This window comes from Somniosus microcephalus, chromosome 4, assembly GCF_052327205.1.
Source record: "Somniosus microcephalus isolate GS21.2 chromosome 4, FLI_Smic_1.0, whole genome shotgun sequence".
Classification (NCBI taxonomy): domain Eukaryota; kingdom Metazoa; phylum Chordata; class Chondrichthyes; order Squaliformes; family Somniosidae; genus Somniosus; species Somniosus microcephalus.
The window spans coordinates 44,304,686-44,315,601 of NC_140990.1; the positions used below are offsets into that span (position 1 = coordinate 44,304,686).

Below are 10,916 nucleotides of genomic sequence, written 5' to 3' on the forward strand. Positions count from 1 at the left end.
CCTCTCAGATCCGACTCCACCGATTTCCTAGCAACGTTCACAATTATACAAAAACAAACCCCTGCCCTAGGGGCGGGTGCAAAGCTTATCAGCATATACAGATTTATTGCTGAATGGCAATTATAAACCGTGACCTTTCATCCTTCCAGCCGCTTACAAATCACAGTTCTGTTATCAGTTGGTCCCGTGGCCTTCTGTGACTACAGCCTCATCTTAATCTATTGCTTTACAACCGTCCTTTGTCTCTAGCCAGGTGGTTTGTTTGTTAACATGCTTTCTTAAGATAATGGTCCTTGTTCAATCTCTGCAAAGCACAGATTCTGACCTTGTCTCATGTTACTTCTGCAAAGCAAGCACATTATAATTAGTCCCACCAGACTTTGATGTAATGGAACCCTGTTGTGGGTTTACAAACAAACAAATTCTTATGTATGTTATCTTGTATATGTGCTGCCTTGCCTGGCCGAATAGGCATCCTTCCCACGGGCCTCTCAGTCAATTAATCCTGTTTTTAGAACTTAGCTGGATAAATAGAATAAGTACAGACCTATATATCGTTTTAACTCAGGGTATGAATTAATTTGCTACCTCCACCCTGTACACTGGTGCTACATTATATATATTCTAACATAAACTAAAGTATAATATTAATTTGGTTACAGCATACACAGCAAGTGGTTAGGATCTGGAATACACTGCCTGAAAGGGTGGTGGAGGCAGATTCAATCACGGCTTTCAAAAGGGAATTGGATAAGTACCTGAAAGAAAAACATTTGCAGGGTTACGGGTAAAGGGCGGGGAGTGGGTCTAGCTGAAGTGCTCTTGCAGAGAGCTGGCACAGGCTTGACGGGCCGAATGGCCTCCTTCTGTGCTGTAACCATTCTCTGATTCTTCTAAGCTTATATTGTGGTTAATAACAGAAAAACCCTGTTCTTTCCCCTGATCTGATTACAGATTCCAGCCAGTCGATTCAGTGAATGGAATGTCTTATCAGCGTTCCCTTGGCGACCTGTCTGCAGTGAAACGCCTGTTTGAGTTTCTAACTTAGACTAAACTTCTCTTTCCCATGCAACACATTATATCAGACACTTGATGTCAATGTATTTTAACCATGTTATGTTAATATCTCTAAAATCTACAGGGAGATCAAATACACAAATCTTTAAAAGTTGGAGGACAAGTTTATAAAGTGGTTTAAAAATGGTACCCGAGGTATTTTATAAATGGGGAGCAGAAAACAAAATCATCAGTTCGGCTGCAGTTAGAATAAGTTTTGGGCATCTTACACTAGGAAGGATGTCGGGGCCACAGAGAGGCTGCAGAATAAATTCACTGAGGTTATACCACGGATGAGAGGCTTTAGTTATCAGGGAATCCTAGAATGATACAGCACAAAAGGTGGCCATTCGGCCAATCATGCTTGTGCCAGCTCTTTGGGAGAGCTATCCAATTAGTCCCACTCCCTTGCTCTTTCCCCATATCCCGGTAAATGTTTTCCCTTCAAATATTTATCCAATTCCCTTTTGAAAGTTACTCTTGAATCTGCTTCCTCCACCCTTTCAGGCAGTGCATTTCAGATCATAATAACTCGCTGGGTAAAGAAATGTTTCCTCATAATGACCTGTCTGCAGTGAAGCGCCTGTTTGAGTTTCTAACTGAGGTGAACTTCTCTTTCCCAGGAGGAGAGACGAGAGAAACTGGGGCACTTCTCATTAGAACAAAGCAGGGTGAGAGGAGATGTGAGCGAGGTGTTTAAACTTGATCAACGACACCGACCAAAATATCAGAGACACTCCCTGTCCCTCAGGACCTGTGTCCAGGGGAGAAGCTGATGGGTTTATCAGATCATCTTTGGGTTAAATGTTGTGCTCGTGGAGCTGAGCCCCTAGTGTCAGCATCAAACACTCTCCAGTCGGGTACAGCAAGGGTTAGATACAGAGTAAACCCATCAGCCGCTCCCCGACACAGATACCGAGGGACAGGGACAATGACATTTCTCACTCAATAAGGTATAAATTGATCCTGAACCTCTCCCCATTAATCCTGGGCTCCACACGGGGTGAATCCTGCTCCTGTTTCCCTTCCTGTAACAGCACTGAGCTAAACCCAGCCCATAATGAGCAGGGCCCAGGGAGGCTGGTTGCTAGGCACTGCAGTGATGTCATAAAGCAGGGCCATTCAGCCCAGCTGGTCGTCTCCTTGTCCCTTTAAAGGTGGAGAGCCGGGACACCCTGTCTCCAAACACATCCCACCTGTTCATACTGAGAATCCCCGGGGAAGGCCCAAGGCCCAGAGTGTGGAACACAACCAAGGGGAAAAGAGGAGGAGAGAAGGGGAGGTAAATCAAGGAGTCGGGACTGAGGGGCACCAAGCTTCAGTTTTAGAGCCTGTAGACTTCAGGAGGGGAAGAGTGAGTTCAGTAGTTTTAGGATCCAGGGAGAGAACAAGGAGCAGATGGGGAGACTGGTATGGATTCCAGCACAGTGAGGATGTAGGGGGAGGGAGATTGTGTCAGGCCGTGTATCAGGGGTGTAGGAGGGACAAGAGAGGAAAGGTCAGAGGAGCAATTACTGCAGCAGTGCCCATAAATAGTGAGAGAGAGAGAAGGTGGGGGTTCGAGTGGACCTGGGACAGTCTGTTAAACTCTCTGTTTGCTGTGACCAGTTTTCCTTCGGTTAAAAATGGCCTCCTGTAGCCCAGTGACACAAACAGCCCATTAAACTCCACCAATGGCCTTTGGTCTGGTGAGGTCTCCCTTTGTGAAACATCGGCTGTTGTTAAAGCTTTTCATTCTGACACGCTCACACTGAGAAATGAGCTGCAAAACTGCCGACACCATCAGCTTTAAGGAGACGTTTCCCTTTGGAGATCGGATTGTCCATTGAGTTTGATTAAATTTATGTTAAAGTAACAAGGCTGCTTTGCCCCATGACAATAACAGATTATCAGAATATTTCCCATAGGTTAAAATCCAATGTTACAGGGGCTCACTGCCCTGGAGGGTTGAAGCGGACCCTGTGATATAATAGAATTTTCTGTCCTGTCAGACTTGGATATCTTGTAGATCCATCTTTTAACAAGTTGTGGGATCTCAGTTCTCAGGTAGATTCCACTCAGTTTGTAACAAGTCCTCAATCAGCTTGTCTTATTGTCGAGATATCAAGGACCCGACACACTGCGTGTGTGTGAAACAAAGCTAATTTATTTGACATTGATACAGGTTAAACTCCAGCCCAGTTATAGGAGTTACTGACATCAGCTGAAACAAACCCCAACTGTCAGAATGAACGTGGTTCAGTCCTGGATGTGATTAACAGCAGCAATAACAGCAGAATCCAACCCCTGCAGTCACTTGTGAACTCGCTGGTGTGTCAGCAGGTGTTGTGACCGAGTGAATCCATTCCCACACACGGAGCAGGTGAATGGCCTCTCCCCGGTGTGAACTCGCTGGTGTGTCCGCAGGTTGGATGATAGACTGAGTCCCTTCCCACACACCGAGCAGGTGAACCGCCTCTCCTCAGTGTGAACTCGCTGGTGTGTCCGCAGGTTGGATGATAGACTGAATCCTGTCCCACACACGGAGCAGGTGAACAGCCTCTCCCCAGTGTGAACTTGCTGGTGTGTCCGCAGGTTGGATGATAGACTGACTCCCTTCCCACACACGGAGCAGGTGAACGGCCTCTCCCCAGTGTGGGTGTGTTGGTCTGTCCGCAGATACTTTGCACTTTCAGGAAGTCAAACAGGCGCTTCACTGCAGACAGGTTGCCATGGCAACACTGATAGGACATTCCACTGAATCGACTGGTTGGAAACTGTAATCAGATCGGGAGAAACAACAGAGTTTGCCGTTATTAACCACAATATAAGCTTAAACCAGAGTGAGTAATCCATTAGATTATAATGTGTGATGAAAGGTTCTGATGGCAGGTCAGTGACCTGAACCGTTAACTCTGTTTTTCTCCACAGACGCTGCCTGACCTGCTGAGGATTTCCAGCATTTTCTTTCTTTATTTCAGATTTCCAGCAGCCGCAGTATTTTGCTTTTGTAACTGGATGGATCTTTCAGAGAGCCGCACAGGCACGATGGGCCAAATGGCCTCCTTCTGTGCTCTATCATTCTAGGATTCTGTGTAGTGTCGGTTAATGCAATTTAAGAAACATCAAAGGGTTTTTGTCAGAATTTAACTGAGTATCGAGCCAACATGTCCAGGTTATGTAAACTGCACCTGTTCACACTGGAAAGAGAAGGTCGAGAGGTGATAGGATTGCTGTTTTTAGGATTCTAAAGGGACTGGATAATGTAGAGCACGACAAGTTATTTCACCCTGTCCAGAACAGTAGACCCAGAGGACACGGCCTGCGCTTGAAGGGGGTAAATTCAAATCCAATCTGTGGAAACAATATTTCAGTGAGTGAGTGGTCAATCTATGGGACAGGCTCCCTCGAGAGATGGTGGAAGCAGTTAGTGTTGATTCATTCAAATGTAAATTGGACCGATTTCATTCATAGAATAAGATTTTGGGACACAGTGTGTCAGTAATTTGAGACATGACGTGTGGTCAGTGTAGAATGCTCGGGAGGAAGTGGTGACTTTGGTCCGATGGCTCCTAAAGCTCTCCACCACTGGGGTTTTCCTCACCTCATGTCTGGGTCTGTTGTAGACTCATTGATAGAGATTGATCGCTGTGATTAGTCAACAACTCCATTATCGTTGTATCATGGGACTCCCAGGATGGCAGAAGGCCAACTAGATCAGAACCGAAATAATCCAGAGTAAGAAAGGAGAAACGGCCCAAAAATGGAGCAGTCAGCAACAGGACATCAATTAGTCTCCTCTTATCATGGAGTCAGCACAGACTCGACACAAAGTGTGTTTGAAACAAAGCTGATTTGTTTGACATTTCTCCAGAATATTAATCTCCAGCCCAGTTATAGGGTTATAAACATCAGCAGAAACAAACCCCAACTGATAGAATGAACATGGTTCAGTCCTGGATGTGATTAACAGCAGCAATAACAGCAGAATCCAACCTCTGCAGTCGGTCGTGAACTCGCTGGTGTCTCAGTAAGGAGGATGACTGAGTGAATCACTTCCCACACACGGAGCAGGTGAACGGCCTCTCCCCAGTGTGAACTAGCTGGTGTGTCAGCAGGTTGGATGAATCAGTGAATCCCTTCCCACACGTGGAGCAGGTGAATGGCCACTACCCAGTGTGAACAGGTTGGTGTGCCAGCAGGTTGTAGGAATCCGTGAATCCCTTCCCACACGTGGAGCAGGTGAACGTTCGCTCTCCAGTGTGAACTCGCTGGTGTGTCAGCAGGTAGGATGAATCAGTAAATCTTTTCCCACATACAGAGCAGGTGAACGGCCTCTCCCCAGTGTGAGTGCGTTGGTGTTTCAGCAGATGACTTGTGCTTTTAAAGCTCTTCTCACAGTCAGAACATTCAAAAGGTTTCTCATCAGTGTGAACATGTCGGTGTTCGGTGAGGTGGGATGACTGAGTGAATCCCTTCCCACACACAGAGCAGGTGAACGGTCTCTCCCCGGTGTGAACTCGCTGGTGTGTCAGAAGGTTGGATAAATCAGTGAATCCCTTCCTGCACTCAGTGCACATGAATGGCCTTTCCCCAGTGTGAAATCGCTGGTGTCTCAACAGGTGGGATGATCGGGTGAATCCCTTCCCACACATGGAGCAGATGAATGGCCTCTCCCCAGTGTGAGTGTGTTGGTGTTTCAGCAGGTGCTGTTTGCTTTTAAAGCTCTTCTCACAGTCAGAACATTGAAACGGTCTCTTATCAGAGTGAACAAGTTGGTGTGTCAGAAGGTGGGATGAACAAGTGAATCCCTTCCCACACACGGAGCAAGTGAACGGCCTCTCCCCAGTGTGGGTGCGTCGGTGTATCAATAAATCCTTTTTACTTTTAAAGCACTTCTCACAGTCAGAACAATTAAAAGGTTTGTTATCAGAGTGAACAAGTTGATGTGTCAGAAGGTGGGATGACTGAGTGAATCCCTTCCCACACATGGAGCAGGTGAACGGCCTCTCCCCAATGTGAACTCGTTGGTGTGTCAACAGATCCTTTGTGCTTTTAAAGCTCTTCTCACAGTCAGAGCATTTAAGCGGTCTCTTATCAGTGTGAACTCGCTGGTGTGTCAGGAGGGTTGATAAAGCAGTAAATCCCTTCCCACATTGAATTCAGGTGAACGGTCGCTCTCCAGTATGAACTCTCTGGTGTGTATAGAGGCTGGATGACTGAGTGAATCCCTTCCCACACACGGTGCAGGTAAACGGCCTCTCCCCAGTGTGAGTGCGTCGATGAGTTTCCAGTTCAGATGGGTAATTGAATCCCTTCCCACAGTCTCCACATTTCCACGGTTTCTCCATGGTGCGTGTGTCCTTGTGTCTCTCCAGGTCGGACGATCAGTTGAAGCCTCGTCCACACACACAACATGTGTACAGTTTCTCCCCGCTGTGAATGGGGTGATATTTTTCAGGCTGTGTAACTGGTTGAAGCTCTTTCCACAGTCAGTGCACTGGAACACTCTCACTCGGGTGTGTGTGTCTCGGTGCCTTTCCAGTCACGCTGATGTTTGAAATCTTTCCCCACAGACAGAAAAGACAAACATTTCTCCTTCCACATTCAAAGACTGATGATATTCAGGTCCTGATGAATGGAGTGACTCTGTCAGATCTCGATGTGATGTTTGGTCTGAGTTTGCGGTGTGTAAATGCTGCCCTTTTCACAGCCTGTAAAAGGAGATTACAAAAGCCATCACTGTGAGTCCAGGATAGAAATTGACAAGATTCTCTCCTCCTGGTTCCTGGCCAAGGGGGCCGCGCATGCACCTTGCTGCCCCCCTGAGCCTCTCAAGATGGCGGCCGTTACCCCGGGCTTGTCACCGGGAGAAAGCCCTGCAGCTGCCGCCCCGCTTGGGGCAAACGCCCAGCCTGGAGGCTCTTGTTCGGGGCCTGAGGCCCACCCCGGGTGTTTATAAAGTCTCCCCGCCGGTTCTACTGCTCCCCTGCGCTCCGCCGTCTCCTCCCCGCTCCGGAATCTTTTCTCCACCTTCCGCCGCCATCACCCGACTGGTGGCACTGCGCACGCGCGGAACCCACCCCGCACCGAGCTCTCCCCGCGCCTGCGCACACCAGGCCCTGCAGCATTGATAGGGCCTATTCTCGCGCGCGGAGTGTTCTGGGTAACAACCATCGCCATTTTAGGTCAACAAGGTGGCAGAAAAGTGAGTGGAATAGCTGAAGACAGAGATATCTTTGGAGGAGGGACTAGGAGGAGGATAAGCGGTGTGGCACAGAGCTCGAGAATCTACTAAACGGAGTGGCTTGCTAAACAGAGTGGTAAGGGGAATTTGGTGAGAATGGGAATTGGATGCTGAGGGGGAAGGAGGTGCTCAGTAATTTAAACCAGGAGCAACAGTAAATAATAAATAATCGCACCAGAAGACACAGAAAAAAGTGATGTTATAATCAACACACAGCAGAGCAAATTAACATGAGTATATCGGTAAGAATATCGATATCCCTTTGTGTGTTTAGTCTCTTTAGTGGTTAGTGTTAACCTTGACTTAGTAAGAATTTATTAGTGCAAGTAACTGTAAGTCAAAGGAAAACGATGTAAGTGATTAAATTCTAACTGCTTTTAAAGATGCTCATAACTGATAAATAGCGAAGTAATTAATCACAGTTCAAGAAATAAACTACAGATAACAAAAAATAAATTCATTCATTCATTAATAAAGACCAGGCAGTGTGTGGGGATTGTAGTATGTGGGAGTTTGTGAACAACGAGGCTGTCCCAGACGGCCACATCTGCAGCAAATGTCTCTGCCTCATGACATTCCAGCTCCGAGTCAGTGAGCTGGAGTCCGAGCTAGAGACACTCCGACATATAAGGGATGTGCAGGAATTACTGGATAATTCACTCGAGTACAGTCACACGCCAGAAGAAAGCACAGGTGCAGGAAGGGGAGTGTGTGACTGTCAGTCAGCCGGGTAAGGGGAATGTAGGAGAAGTAGTGAAGGAAGTCCAGCAGACACTGCTCCTGGCCAACAGGTACAAAAAATTCTCAATACCTGTGAGGATCAGGAGAAAGACTGGGAAGGAAAGCTAGAATGCTGCCCAAGGCACCGTGGAACAGGAGGCTGTCCAAGGGGTGGAGGAGCAGAGTGGAAACATTGTCGTATAGGGGATTCTATAATTAGAAGGATAGATAGTAGTCTTTACAGTCAGGATCGAGAGTCCCGAAGGGCGTGTTGCCTTTCTGTTGTCAGGGTAAGAGACATCTCAAAATGGCTGGAAATGAATCTGGACACCAAATTCAGGGACCACTTACACTGAGACTATAAATGGAAATCAGAGAGCCTCAGTATGGAGAATGGTCATGGTGGTGAAAAGTGCTCCAGTGAGGGCAAAAGGTGGGTAATAGATGAAGATATGACGGTGGAATCAGATGGTGACAGGTTATTTTCAGAAGCCCTTTCCAGGCAGGCTGCTGATTGTGATGTAACCAGCCCAACACCTGGATCCGCCTGTTCTTGTCCCCAAATCCCAAAGTGTATGTATTTTTCTGTGAGAAATGTCGAGATGTGAAAGAAGGGAAAAAATCAGGCTCCAGCCAGAAAGAATGTTCCTTGAATGAACAATTCATGAGGCTGTTCCGTGACTCGTCTGTGTGAGGTTAAAAAACATGAAATGAAAAAGATGCATCCAGTGACACCTGTGTTGTTAATAATGGTTTCTAACCCTAATCACTAACTCCTAAGTCTAACCTCCAATTCACTACCCCCAATCACTAGCCCCAATCATAACCAATAACCACTAGCCCCAACCACTAGCCCCAATCATAACCAATAACCACTAGCCCAAACCACTAACCCCAATCCTAACCAATAACCACGAGCCCCAACCACTAACCTCAATCCTAACCAATAACCACTAGCCCCAACCACTAACCCCAATCCTAACCAATAACCACTAGCCCCAACCACTAACCCCAATCCTAGCCAATAACTACTAGCCCCAACCAATAACCCCAATCCTAGCCAATAACTACTAGCCCCAACCACTAACCACAATCCTAACCAATAACCACTAGCCCCAACCAATAACCCCAATCCTAGCCAATAACTACTAGCCCCAACCACTAACCACAATCCTAACCAATAACCACGAGCCCCAACCAATAACCCCAATCCTAACCAATAACCACGAGCCCCAACCAATAACCTCAATCCTAACCAATAACCACTAGCTCCAACCACTAACCCCAATCCTAACCAACAACCACTAGCCCCAACCACTAACCCCAATCCTAACCAATAATCACTAGCCCCAATCCTAACCAATAACTACTATCCCCAACCACTAACCCCAATCTTAACCAATAACCACTAGCCCCAACCACTAACCCCAATCCTAACCAACAACCACTAGCCGCAACCACTAACCCCAATCCTAACCAATAACCACTAGCCCCAACCACTAACCCCAATCCTAACCAATAATCACTAGCCCCAATCCTAACCAATAACTACTATCCCCAACCACTAACCCCAATCCTAACCAATAATCACTAGCCCCAATCCTAACCAATAACCACTAGCCCCAACCACTAACCCCAATCCTAACCAATAACCACTAACCCCAATCCTAACCAATAACCACTGGCCCCAACCACTAACCCGTAAGCCTACAACCTAACCCCAGCCCCTAACAAAGGATCATTGACAGGGATCAATGGAGGAGCTAAAGACCTGATAAAGGAAGTATTTGAAACAATTATCTCGATTAAAGAAATAGTGCAAGGTATGTTAGTAACAAGAAATTAAATCAACTAGACCATCAAGCTCAGAAATTACTATTACAAAGATCAGAACCTTTCAAAGGTTATCACGTGCAGTACGTGTGGAGGAGTTTTACTAACTCGAATCCACAAAGGGTAATACAGATACAGATACAGATAATAACAGATTTCAAAACTTATGCAAGATATTTCTATAAAGCTATGGTTCAAAGGAATTGCAGCTGAGTGTACTCTTTTGTGCTAACAAATAAACTGTAGCTTAACTTAAAACATTAAAGGAAACTTAAAAATTAAATTAACATTTCATTACCTGTGGTGATAAGCACTCCAGTCCCTGTGGTGTGCAGATGAGTTTACTCTTTTGTAGGGACCATAAACAAATAAACTGTAACCTAAAAAACCATTAAATGAAACTTAACAAATTAAATTAAAATTGTGTTGGCCGGGGTGATGATGCACTCCAGTCCCCGCAACGTCCACCGGTCGCAGAAGGCCTCGAGCCTGCTGGCGGACACCGCGTGCTCCATCTCCAGGGCCACCAGGAGAGAGGCAGGCAGTCGGGCCGAACGACCCCCTCGACTGCCCGCTACTTGGACCAGTTGATGGCAGATGAGTGTAAGTGAGACACTACAGTTCATTCTATGACACCCACAAGTTGTGTACTCAAACGGAGCAAGCTTGGGGTTTGGTGTGGTGGAAGACGAACGAGATGAGAACGGAAATAATCTAGAGTAAGAAAAGGCCCAAAAATTAAACAGTCTGGAACAGAACATCAATTCGTCTTCTCTTATCATGGAGGAATCAAATATTTGACACACTGTGTGTTTGAAACAAATTGATTTATTCACTGAAATAACAAGAGAAAATGCTATAAATACTCAGCAGGCTAGGCAGCATCCATGGAGAGAGAAACAGAGTTAACGTTTCAGGTCTGGCACCCTTCATCAGAACTGGAAAAAGCTGGAGATGTAACAGATATTACTAAGGTAAGAGGCAGGAAAGATATCCTGGGTGGATCTGAAATACGAAGGGTGGAAGTTCAGTTGGAATCCACGTGGATTAAGTCGGAACCGGAGACAGTTGCTGAGGAAAG

The 10,916-nt window shown here is 46.4% G+C and overlaps 1 pseudogene; it reads right to left on the reverse strand.

The window, feature by feature from the left end:
* Positions 1-2,874: 2,874 nt before the first annotated feature.
* Positions 2,875-6,569, reverse strand: LOC147118765 (uncharacterized; annotated as a pseudogene).
* Between the last annotated feature and the right edge of the window lie 4,347 nt (positions 6,570-10,916).